The following is a 14376-nucleotide window of genomic DNA, read 5'->3' on the forward strand; positions in this document are numbered from 1 at the left end:
TTAGCTTTAAGGGAAGGAAACAGAAGCACATTTGATGTAACTTATTTGTATTGAGACACCATGTAACTGATGCTTTGAAATTAAACACATCGGGTCAGTTCTGCTGCCTTACTGCCATTCACATAACAGCAAGGACTGCTTCTTTAGTGAATACACCTCAATGACTTCAGTTCTGGAGAGACTACAAAATGATGCAGCATGAAGTTGAAAATACTACAGTTTAATGATATAAAATGTTCTCTTATGTATCGCTTTCAAGAACATTTTAATGTGTTACTTATTAAGTTCCTGTCTGGTATAAATTCAACAATTTCAGGTTGTAGAATTTAGTCATATTTTAGTTATTATTTTTATTGACGGATTTGAAAATTGGTCTATTATGTTATTTTCCTAGACTGAGGTTTCTCATTTTCTAGGACAGAGAACTATATGAATAGAAAATGTTCTATTCCTATCAAATACCCTTCTTCCTTTTAAGAAAACTAAAGAAGCTTGCTTTGTGATGAACTATATGGTATATTTTAAAGAAGATTCCGTGAGATGGAGAGAAGAAGGTAAATTCTTTTGTGTTTGGATGAAAAGTTCTGAAGATGTCTGTGAGGTCCATTTGATTTATGACATGTGTTAGTATCAAAGTTTCTTTGTTTGGTTTCTGTTTTGTTGACCTGTTGTTGAGAGTGGAGTGTTGAAGTCTCTCACTATTAATGTGTGGGGATCTGTGTGCGGTTTAAGTTTTATTAATGTTTCTTTTAAAAATGTGTGTGTCCTTGTATTTGGAGCATAGATGTTCAGGTTTGAAATGTCTTCTTGGTGGAATTTTCCTTTGATGAGTATGAAGTAAGAGTCTAGAACTCACTGGAACAGGAAACAACTTCTTGAACAGAACACCAATAGCTCAGTCTCTAAGATCTACCATTAATAAATGAAACTGAAAAGCTTCTGTAAAGTAAAGGACACTGTCAACAAAACAAAATGACAGCCTACAAAGTGGGAAAATATCTTCACCAACCCTATATTTGATAGAGGACTAATATCTAGAATATATAAAGAACTTAAGAAATTAGATATCTACAAACCAAGTAATACAATTAAAATGGAGCACAGAGCTAAGCAGAGAATTCTCAACAGCGGAATATTGAATGGCAGAGAAACATTCAAAGAAATGTTAACATCCTTAGAATGCTTAACATCCTTAGTCATCAGGGAAATGCAAATCAAAACAACACTGAGATTCTATTTTATAATAGTCAGAATGACTAAGAGCAAAAACTCAAGTGACAACACATCCTGGAGACGATGGGTAGAAATGGGAACCCTCTTCCATTGCTGGTGGGAATACAAAATATTTTAGCCAATTTGAAAATCAGTCTGGTGTTTTTTCAAAAACCTCAAGATCCAGCTATACCACTCCTGGGTAGATACCCAAAAAAATGCTCCACTGTTCAACAAGAATATTTACTCAATTATGTTCATACCAGCTTTATTCATAAGAGCCAGAATCTGGAAACAATCTTGATGTCCGTCAAGGGAGGAATGGATACAGAAATTATGGCACATTTACACAATGAAATCCTATTTGACTATTAAAAACAAGAAAAACATGAAATTTGCAGGCAAATGGATAGAACTAGAAAAGATAGTCCTAGGGGGTAACCCAGGAACAGAAAGACGTGGATGGTATACACTCACTTATAATCAGATATTAGAAGTATAATATAGGATGGCCATACTAAAATCTACAGACCTAAAGAAGCTAAACACTAAGGAAGACCCTAGGAAGGATGCTTCAATCTCATTCAGAATGACAAACAGAATAGACACCAGAAGTGGTGGAAGAGAGGAGACAGGAATGGAGCCTACTATGCAGGGTCCTCCACCCAACAGGAGATGGAAGCAGATGCTGAGACAGCCAAACATTGGGCAGAGTGCATGGAGTCTTATGGAAGAGGAAGTTTGAGATAGAAGGGCACAGAAGGGACAGGAGACTTACAAGGAGAGTTAGGACACTAAAAAATCTGGTGCTTTCTCAGACAATTAAGAATAGTGCTTCCTCAAGACCCAGCTATACCACTCCTAGGTATATATCCAAAAGAAGTTAAAGTACACAACAAGGACATTTGTTCAGCTATGTTTGTAGCGTTATTTGTAATAGCCAGAACCTGGAAACAAACCAGATGTCCATCATCTGAGGAATGGATACAGAAATTGTGGTACTTTTACACAATGGAACACTACGCAGCAATTAAATACAAGGAAATCATGAAATTTGTAGGCAATCGGTGGGATCTAGAAAAGATCATTCTGAGTGAGGTATCCCAGGAACAGAAAGACACACACGGTATGTATTCACTTATATAGACCTATAAGATAGGATAAACATACTAAAATCTGTGCACCTAAAGAAGATAAACAAGAAAGAGGACCCAGAGTAAAATGATCAATCCTCACTTAGAAAGACAAATGGGATGGATAGGGAAAGTAGGGAAAAACAAGTAAAAGAACAGAACCCTACCACAGAGGGCCTCTGAAAGACTCTACTTAGCAGTGTATCAAAGCAGATGTGGAGACTCAACCAAACCTTGGTCAGAATGCAGAGAATCATACAATAAAAGGGAGAGTTAATATGAACAAGAGAGAGCAGGAGCTCCACAAGGACAAAATATATCAGGGCAAGCGGGCTCTCTATGAGACTGTTTCTCCAACCAAGGACCATATAACCTAGAACCCCTGCTAGAATATAGCCTATGGTTGCTCAGTAACCAAGTGGGTGTCCCTAGTAAGAGGAACAGGAACTATTTCTGACATGAACTCAATGACTGGCTCCTTTACCCCCCCCCCCCGTGAAGGAGGAACAGTCTTGCTAGGCTACAGAGGAGGACATGGCAGCCAGTCCTGAATATACCTGATAAGATAGGGTCAGTTGGAAGGGAGGAGGACCTCACCTAGCAGTGGACTTGGAAAGGGGCAGGAAGGAGATGAGGGAGGGAGGATGGAATTGGAGGGAATGAGGAAGGGACCTGGGATACAAAGTAGAAAACCTGAGAGTAATATAAAAAACAAAATAATAAAAATAAATTCTGAGCCCAGATAGTCCTGCAGAGACTGATGTACCAACCAAGGACCACACATGAAGAGGACCTAGAACCCCTGCTCAGATGTAGCGAATTGGCTGCTCAATCTCCAAGTAGGTTACCGAGTAAGGGAAGCAGAAACTGCTTCTGTCGTGAACTTTTTTGCATGTTCTTTGATCACTTGTCTCTGGCAATGAGGCCTTACCTGGTCACAGAGGAAGACAATCCAGGTAGTCCTCATCAGACTTGATAAGCTATGGGCAGATGGCAGAAGAGGAGAACTCCACCTTTCAGTGGACTAGAGGAAGAGTATAGGGGGGAGGGGGAGGGTGGGACTGAGAGAAGTTGAGGGAGAGGACTTCTTCAATTAGAACATATATTGAATAAATTGTAAAAATTTAAAATTAAAAAATGTTTCGAAAACATTACTCCTCACTTGTCTTCTACAGCTTTCTGTTTTTAAGTAAAATATTTACTTAAAACAAGAAATTCACTATCTCTATTTTTTTATATTCCTTTTCAAGGTACTTTATATACAAAAGGACACTTATTATGCTTTTATAAGGGGTTGGAGATATGGCTCAGAAGTTAAAAGCACGGCTGCTCTTCCAAAGGTCCTGAGATCAATTCCCAACAACTACCTGTTGGCTAACAACCATCTATAATGAGATCTGGTGTCCTCTTATGGCGTGTAGGTGTACAAGCAGGCAGAACATTGGTTACATAATGAATTAATCTTTTTTAAAAATTTAATAATCTATTCTAGTTCAATTTCTGAGTAGTTTATAATTTTAATAAATGTTTAAAATAATTCATATTTTTCATTTGTAATTTTCTGGATTGCTATAAGCACTGTGCTGCAATATGTTGAGGATATGACTGTAAACTGAACACATTTGAAAAGGAAACTGTCTAATAATCTCTCAATTACCTGCCACTGAGTTTCAGTACCTTAAGACTAGCTAAAAGGATCAGATAGAGTTAGGCCAGAATGAGAAAGTAAAAATCCATACATACAAGTAACACTATACAGGCTGAGCAGGTTGCATTTTTATATTTAAGAATATATATATGTATATATATATGTATGTATATGTACACACACATATCAGAAACAGCATGGGTGTAAATGAAAGAAGTTCAAGGATGGAAAAGGAAGGAAAAAGATGCGATTATAAGAGCTAGACCCCCCCCCCACACACACACACACTCAGCGGGTGCCCATAGGCTGCGTAGTCTCCAAGTGAGAGGTCCTCCCCATCAAGGGACTAGGAAAAGGGCATAGTGGAAGAAAAGGAAAGGAGGGTGAGACTGGGAGGAGACAAGGGAGGAGGCCACAGCTGAGATACAAAGTGAATAAACTGTAATAAATGCATGTATTAGAAGTATTTTTGAATATTTTTGTTTTTTATTGAAAAGAGATACAGGAACATATCCTTGTAAAATTAATGTTTATAGATACCATGGGATCATGTATATGTTTATATGTATACCAAGAATAAATGAGGTTCCAATCTAAATAAACAAATAAATAAATAAATAAATGAATAGATGTCAAAATAAAAAAGGACACTTACTATGCTTTTATTAATTAATTTCTTAATTTAATTCACATATTAATTGCAGCCTTACCTCCTTCCTTTCCTCCCAGTTCCTCCCTCTCTCCTTCCCTCCCCTGATTCATCTCAAAGAAGAAGAATCTTTGCACATATATTAGCCTGCCTTGCCATGTCAAGATGCAGTAGGACTCAGTGTATCTTCTCCTCTTGAGGTTAAACATGAAAGCCCAGTTCAGAGAAAGTGATCCAAGTGTTTTCAACCGAGTAAGAGACAGCCCCTGCTCCGGTTGTTAGTGGACAACATGAAGATCAAGCTGAACATCTACTGCATATGAGTAAGATGTCTAAGTCTGTTCCATGCATGTTCTTTGGTTGGTGGTTGAGTGTCTATGGGCCCAGAATAGTTGATTCTATGTTTTCTTGTGTTGTTCTTTACCTATCTGGCACTGTCAATTTTCCCCAAGCTCTACCTAATTTTGGCAGTGGGTATGTGCATCTCTTTCCATCAGTTGCTGGTTGAAGCCTCTCAGAGGACAATTATTCTAGGCTCCTGTCTATACGTACAGCAGAATATGATTAATAGTGTTAGGGGTTCGATATATCTCATAGGATGTGACTCAAGGTGGGTTAGTCATTGGTTGGGTATTCTCTCAATTCTGCTCCATCTTTATCCCTGTGCATCATGGAGGCAGTACAAATTTTGACAAAAGAATCTTTTAAAAGATGTAAGAGTCTCAGGCTCCAGTGCTGGTGGAGATGTAAACTTGTAAAATCACTTTGAAAATCAATCTCGCACTTTCTCAGACAATAGGAATAGTGTTTCCCCAAGATCCAGCTATACCACTCCTAGGCATATATCCAAAATATACTCAAGTACACAAGAAGGATGTTTGTTCAACCATGTTTGAAGCAGTTTTATTTGTAATAGACAGAATCTGAAATGAACTCAGATGTCCCTGAGCAGAGGTATTGATACAGAAATTGTGGTACATTTACATAATGGAATACTACTCAGCAATTAAAAACAAGGAAATCATGAAATTGGCAGGCAAATTGTGGGATCTAGAAAAGATCATCCTGAGTGAGGTATCCCAGAAGCAGAAAGACACACAAGATATGTACAAACCTACAAGTGTACACTAGGCCTATAATATAGGATAAACATAATAAAATCTGTCACCTAAAGAAGCTAAGCAAGAGGAAGGACCCTGGGTAAGATCATCAATTCTCACTTAGAAAGACAAATGGGATGGACATTGGAAGAAGGAGAAAAGAGGAAACAGGACAGGAGTCTACCACAGAGGGCCTCTGAAAGACTCTATCAAGCATTGTATCAAAGCAGATGCTGAGACTCATAAACAAACTTTGGGCAGAGAACAGGGAATCATATGAAAGAAGGGGGAGATAGTAAGACCTGGAAAGGACCGTAGCTCTACAAGGAGAGCAACAGAACCAAAATATCTGGGAAGAGGGGTCTTTTCTGAGACTGATACTCCAACCAAGGACCATGCATGGATACAACCTAGAACTCCTGCTCAGACGTAGCCCATGGTAGCTCAGTATCCAAGTGGATACCCTAATAAAGAGAACAGGGACTGTCTCTGGCATGAATTCAGGAGTCGCCCTACCAGGCCACAGAGGAGGACATTGCAGTTGGTCCTTGTGAGACCTTATAAGCTAGGGTCAGATGGAAGGAGAGGAAGACCTTCCCTATCACTGGACTTGAAGAGGGGCATGGGAGGAGATGAAGGAAGAAGGGTGAGATTGGGAGGGAATGAGAGAGGGAGCTACATCTGGGATATCAAGTGAATAAAATGGAATTAGTGTAAAAACATTAAAAAAATTAAAAATGTATGTAAGAAAACTTCAGCATGTTCTCTACCTTAAGCTCACCTTGGATTCTATTTTTTTGTTTTAATATTAGTTTTATTTATGTGTTTATTTGTGTTTGTGTGTCTGTGTATGTGCCAATGTGTGTGTATGTGTTCCGAAACATACAAATGTACCATGGAGACCAGAAATGATATCAAATCTTTGGATGTAGAGTTACAAGCAGTAGTGAACTTCCAAACATGGGTTCTGAGAAACAAACTGCAATTCTCTGTAAAGAGCAACAAGAGCTCATAATATCTCAGCTGTCTCTCCAGTACCCAAATACTGATATATGTAAATTTATGTGCATGTGAGAATATATAAAGTCAAAAAACTTCAAGGGGTCCATGAGAGGTGAATATTTTTATATTTCCTGAGGATACAGAGAGAGGAGAACAGAGAAAGAAGAGGTGAAAGGAGGGAACTGGGAGGATATAAGGGAGAGGAAGCTTCATTTTGGATGTAAAGTAAATTATTTATACATATACGTGTATATATATATGCAGTTTTCAAAGAAGAGGGGAATAAAAGCATATGGATGATATAAAATACAAGAAAATTACTGACAGTAGAAGAGTTTATGTAGTGATGTAGGTTAGGAAAAAGTGGAAGGAGGGAAAAGACCAATAAAAAAGGGGGGTATTAAAGCCATTATAATTAAACTTAAAACTCTTAATAAACAGCTGAAAGGTTTGTGCTTATGCAATGTATTCAGTGTATTACTTACATACAGTCTAGTGCTTTCCTTTTATCCTTCTATTCTACTTTCTTACCATGTATACATATACAGTATGTTGTATCGAGGAAGTCTAAGAACAGAAAATAAGATAAATCAAGATATTATTCTTTGTAATTCTGCGATAATATGACTACATTCAGTTCCACCTATTTTACTGAAAATGACCTAGTTTATTCAGTTCTGAACAGAATGAAAATGTTCTCATGACCTTTTGTTTATTCATTCTTTGGAGTTAGATACTGGGATTAGCTGCGTAAGTTAGCTCTTGTAGACAGTGCCGCAGAAACATGGACAAGCCACAATTTCTCTGAAAAAAAAAATCTTTTGGTTTCAGGGACATTAGACAGAAAAAAATCTCCAAGCCAGCTGGGCAGATTGTTATGTCTAAAGCATTGTATTTTCAGCTTTTAATGGTCAGAGTGCCAATTGTCATTAGGCCCAAGAAAAATCTTCAGGTCAAAGCTGCTGCACTTATTATTCACTTTCTGCCATAATAAAATCTTTATGTTTTATATATTTTTAGACTATACTTATGTGTCTGTTCTTGGTACTCTTTTGCTCCTTGGTCACTCAACACCAGAGTGTCCTGCATGAGCTAACTTTTCTAGGCATGGTCCTAACACGCCATGCCTTTATCATTTATTCACAGCATTCTTTCTTTGTCCATCAGTACTATGAAGAGGGGTTTAATCGATCTGCTTCCAACGACTTTAGCTCACCAAATCCTGTTGACCTTTTAAAGTTTACTTTGTTCTGATTATATTGTTCCTGAGTAAGTGCAGGGTAAGTTCCAAGAGTATCTTGAATTCAGTGCTTCATAAGGAGATCTCTGGTATTTTCAGTTCAGTCACAACATGCAGGGTGTAAGGAACACCTTCAAGCAGGCCAGGGAAGGCTATCTCCCTAGAAGCAGGAAGGGTAGTATGCTCAGGACTTTCCTGGGAAAGCTTGGAAGCAATACTCCTGGGAGACGGCAAAAATGGTTCATGCAAAGATTTCCATCAATCCAATATCCCAAAGTTGTACAAATATTAAAAGACCTTTTAGCATGCTGCACATGGAGATCAAGACCAAAAGTGGAAGGCCACATCCCTGTAATTACATCATTCAGGTCAGCTTTGCTAGATCTTTGTCAAGCAACTGTGCTGATTTTACTTTAGGACTTTCACAATTCCCATTAGATAGGGTTGTGACACCAGTATTGTAGTATAACAGATCATACTGGTATTCAGAAAAGACTCAAGACCAGAAGTCTAAGGTGAGCCTCAGCAAAACATGCTGTCATATGAGAGCTTGCTTCTCTCAAAGGAAAAAAGACTGAAATTTTTTGTTTTATTTTATTTTATTTTTTGTCACACACACACACACACAATTCAGTTGAATTCATTAATTGATTTTCATAGAAAAAGAGGCATCATTCATCTCTTCCGAGTAGCTAATCATTGTTTATGATACAATTTGGATAACCAGCTGGTAAATATCAAGGTAGGAGGGATTCACTTTTGTATCTGGAAAGACACATTATGTTACTGTCTCTTTCTCAGTGAAAATAGAAGAAATATCATTTTTATAGTCAAAAACTAATGTCTCAAAAGTCCTAAACAAGTAAAATTATGAGAAGAACCAACTTATTATCTTTACAAAGGTATGTTGCATACTCTTACATTATCTTCTATAATTGCTATAGTTAGACTGCACCCCATATGTGAATAATTCTTTTTAAAGGTATGTTTGCCATCTCAATTGCTACATTCATTTTAAAATTATTTGCAAAAATATATAAGCTTGTGTTGAGATAGTAAAAGAATGACACTAAAAGCTTCTAAGCCCTTTTTAAAGACAGTATAAAGTGTATGACCTGATTATCTTATTCTACCCACATATTATTTATGTTGGAGAGATGGCTTGCAGTAATTTCTTTTGTCGTCTAAACAGCATCAATACTTTGGGGATTTTCTTCCATATATTTATTTATCTGACAGCAGTTTGATGTAATGTAAAATAACAACTTGACAATAAAGAGAAAAAATGAGCAGACTATAGAATTCTATGAAGTATTCAACATTAAAGTACATAACAGAGAGTGGATCTAGACTACATTTGCCAACAGGTGACTGTCAACAGTTTTAGTTCTGTGTGTGTGTGAGTATACATGTGTGTGGTTTGCGTCATTACATTTTCCTGCCTGCATAAGCCAGAAGAGGGTGTCGGCTCTCCTGGACCTTAAGTTACAGACTGCTGTGAGGATGTTTGGACTAGAGCTTAGGATCTAAATTCAAGTTGGTTAGGATTTTAACCACATAACTATGTTTCAAAGGCCCTGGAAATGATATTGTATTGCTGTTTCCTCCTTTGAAAAATGGGCTAATTTTGGTGTCAATATAAATGGTTAAGTCTGCAAATCAAAAAACTAACACAAGGGTCTGACATTTGTTAGCTTTCACTAATTTTTATAGTGATTTCACAGGCACAGCTGCTAGTACTACCATATTCTAGTTTGGTTCTGTGTTCTGGTCAAATAGCACATAAACTCTGGCCAAAGTTATTTCTATTTATCTCTTTCTTTCTTTCTTTCTTTCTTTCTTTCTTTCTTTCTTTCTTTCTTTCTTTCTTTCTTTCTTTCTTTCTTTCTTTTAACAGCACAGGCTCTAAGAGCAACAATCAATAAATGGGACCTCATAAAACTGAAAAGCTTCTGTAAAGCAAAGGACACTGTCATCAAAACAAAACGCCTGCCTACAGATTGGGAAAGAATCTTCACTAACCCTTTATCTGACAGAGGACTAATATCGAGTATATACAAAGAACTAAAGAAGCTGAAAAGCAGCAAACCAAGTAATACACTTAAAAAAATGGGGAACAGAGCTAAACAGAGAATTCTCGACAGAGGAATATCGAATGGCAGAGAAACACTTAAAGAAATGCTCAACCTCATTAGCCATCAGGGAAATGCAAATCAAAACGACCCTGAGATATCACCTTACACCCATCAGAATGGCCAAGATGAAAAACTCAAGGGACAACACATGCTGGAGAGGTTGTGGAGAAAGGGGAACCCTCCTCCACTGCTGGTGGGAATGTAAACTGGTACAACCACTCTGGAAATCTATCTGGCACTTTCTAAGACAATTAGGAATAGTGCTTCCTCAAGACCCAGCTATACCACTGCTAGGTATATACCCAAAGTTTGCTCAAGTACACAAAAGAGATATTTGCTCAACCATGTTTATAGCAGCTTTATTTGTAATAGCCAGAACTAAAGTTATTTCTTAAACTTCATATTGTGATACTGAAACATCATAATTCTGTTGTAAAAAATTCTATTTCAGAAAATGAATACATTCAAGGGAAATCTATACATGACATATGGGAAAAGTTGTTGAAATTATTCAATAATTTGATTATGACTGTACTTCAGGGAAGTAATATTTTACAAGAACTGAAATAAGCTCAAAATCAATAGAACATTGTCCAAATCACCCTGAAAACAAACTTTCACAGTAAATGTATACTTTATAATTTATTTGTAATATTTTAATATGCATTAATTTATTTTGTGTGTATTAGGGAAGCTCAAACATACTGCTATATGGATATATATGTGTGTGTATACATATATATGTATATATATACACATATATACACATATATGTGTCATGATGTGTAAGTAGAAATCAGAGGACAACTTCCAAGTGTTGTTTCTTTTCTTCCAGCATGGGTTATGCTATCGTTGGTCTATGAGTATTGAAATCTGATCCTTGAGTCTGGAGGTATTGGCTTTACCAAAGACTCAGCTCAGTGACCCTCTGTGTAATACTTTTCATTTAATGTGTATATATACACACACACACACACACACACACATATATATATATATATACATACATATATATATGTATATATATATATATATATATATATATATATATATATAAACTTGATCTAAGCTTAGTGGTATTGGTGCATGCCTTTAATCCTAGCAATGAAAAGGAGAGGCAGTTGGATCTCTGTATTTGAGGCCAGATTGTTCAACAGAGAGAGTTCCAGGAAAACCAGAGCTGCACAAAACAAAACAAAACAAAAACAGACAAACAAAACAATACAAAAAAACTGTCTTGAAAGACAAAAAGCAAAAACCAAACCAACCAAGCTAAAAACCTTGATCCAAATGCTAATGCTTACAGTGAACAGTTTTGAAGTGCAAACATCTATAATTTGAATTAATTTTTTTGAAATTTCTGTTTCTATTTATTTAAATTTTTTGTTACAGTTTATTCACTTTGTATCTCAGCTGTAGCCCCCTCTCCCATACCCTCCCAATCCCACCTTCCCTCCATCTTCTTCTCCTATGTCCCTTCCCCAGTCCAATGATAAGGGAGGTCCTCCTCCCATTCCATCTGACCATAGTCTATCAGGTCTCATCAGGACTGGTTTCTTTGTCTTCCTCTGTGGACTGGTAAGGCTGCTCCCCCTCAGGTGGAGGTGATCAAAGAGCCACCCCATGAGTTCCTTTCAGAGATGGTTCCTGGTCCTATTATTAGGGAACCCTCTTGGATACTGAGCTGCCTTTTGCTACCTCTGTGCAGGGGTTCTAAATTAACTCCATGCATGGTCCTTGTTTAGAGTATCAGTCTCAAAAAAGACCCTTGTGCCCAGATTTCTTGGTTCTGTTGCTCTACTTGTGGGGCCCCAGTTCCCTCCAGGTCTTTCTATCTTTCCCTTCTTTCATAAGATTCCCTGCCTTCTGCCCAAAGTTGGCTATGCCTCTCAGCATATGATTTGATACCCTACTGGGTGGAGTCTTTCAGAGGCCCTCTGTGATAGGCTCCTGTCCAGTTCCCTGTTTTCTCTCTCTTCTGATGCCTGTGTCATTTGTAACTTTTTAATGAAATAAATGCCCAGCACAGTTATGAAATACCTTATGTCTACTCCACATACATCAGTGACCTTCAAGTCACATGTCACATTACTTCATAAATTTTGGATGCTTATACTCATAATAGTACATAAGCATTACAAAATTATAACTTTCAGTTAATATGGTGTATGAATTTATATCCAGAAATACATTGGTAATAAATTTTGCATACTTAGTTTTAATTATTTTTAATGATTGTTGGGTCTACCGAATTTTTACATTCTATAGAATCAATTAGTATTTTCTTATTTCAAAAAAAAAAACCCACAAAATTTAAGGTTTTAGTTTATGTGGTACTTTAAGCAGTTAACATATCTGGAAATTTTAATAATTTCAGAATATGAATAATAAAATACAGTATATCTTTTGATCAACACTGAATGTATATCATTTTGGACCACTCCATTTTTTCAACTTTTATGTCTATGAGTATATTTAGCTGTCCACTTTAAATATAGGTGTGGTAGTTAAATGTAAAATATTTCATCATAGCAGCAGATGGGAGACAATTTCCAACTGGGTACCAAGATCCTGAATAATCTTCTTGTCAAATATTATCAATATATTTTACCTTTATATTCTAAAAATTATGTGATTTATGAAGTATGTACAATGAAAATATACATGAGAGATTGTTATTCTCTCAAAGCTACTAGCTGAACCAGAATAGGAATCTATATTATTTATAAAAGAAATAATGAAACATACTCACAGGGAACAAAATAAAAATAGATCCACACATTACTGAAAATGGCCTAGTTATACTTTTTGCTCAAACTAATAAAAAATGAGTTTATTCAGACTACTGAGTAGAAATAACCCAAATACATAAAAAAATTGTCTGATCCTAATAGAACACTGGTAATAGACATAAAAGTACAAAATATTCAAGGAAAAGCAATTATGCTATTATTCCATTATGGATTCTTCAGTCTCTGAAGTTCCATTATATGTGCACTAATTTTACTTTTTAATTTTAGTTTCAAACATATAAAATCTCATTTTAAATTTCAATATCACATTAGATAGACATTTTAATATACTTTAACCCCTCAAAGTGGCTAGACTATGGAAGTCTTAGAGACTCCAAAATCAAGAAAGAGATTTTACCATATTTCAATTTTGTTTCATTCTTGAATGTTTATAAGCTTTTAATTGCATTAAAACCATGGGCTGCTACATGGTTATTTCTCAAAACCATTACTATTTTTCCATCATTATTCTTTCCTCTCAACATCTTATGAATATGGATTCCTAAATTTTCCCCAAATTTTAAGTCACATTTATTTTAGTTGAATGTAGGTTATATTTTGCTTTTTATTGTAATATAGCATTGCTTATGTTAATACTTTTAACTTTTTTAGCATAGTCAATATGTATTATTTAGCTATTCATTCTGGTATTTTGCAGGTCAATAATTTTATTTTATTTTACTTTCTATTTTGGTTCGCTTTGTTCTGTTTTTTTTTTTTGTTTTTTTTTTTTCCAAGGTTTACTACAGAGTCAAGAAAGCATTCAAGGACCTTGCCTCTGACTGAACAGTGACAAATGATTACAAAAACATACTAATGATTTCAAACACAATTGAAAACATTTTCACCATAAAAAATATCTTCCTCCTATTTAAACCTTGCCTAATATTCACATGATATTTGGTGAATATATGTGTTTTCTGTGACATCCTGAATCATTTGCACAGGAGGCTTAATGTATTTGACTATGTGTACACCAGTTGACGGGTTGTGTTTTCCCAGTTCCACAGTCGGTCCTCTATTGTCAGCTTCAAAGCTTTGGTAATTGTCGCCCTGGATCATACTGTCTGAGTGATAGTACCTAGGAACATGATATCTGCAGAAAAATCAAAAAGCCTTTTAAAGGTTCTATTTTCTTATATTAATTAAAATAATCTCCCAAAATCGTCAAAGTTCTTACTATAAACAACTCAATTAATACATCACATTTTAAATTTTGAGGCATATTTAAATATTTCACTTTCCTGCCTTTGAAAAAATGTTGCAATCAGTTGTAAGATTTTATTTTTATTTTGACTTGTTTTTTTGTTACCATTTTTATTATTAGTTATTAATTATTATTATTATTATTATTAATTACAATTTATTCCCTTTGTATCCCTGCTGTGTTGTCCTCCCTCATGAACTCATTGGCACAGGAGACAACTTCCTAGACAGAATACAACTGACACAGGCTCTGAGATCA

This window comes from Psammomys obesus, unplaced genomic scaffold, assembly GCF_907164565.1.
Source record: "Psammomys obesus unplaced genomic scaffold, mPsaObe1.curated_primary_1811, whole genome shotgun sequence".
Classification (NCBI taxonomy): Eukaryota; Metazoa; Chordata; class Mammalia; order Rodentia; family Muridae; genus Psammomys; species Psammomys obesus.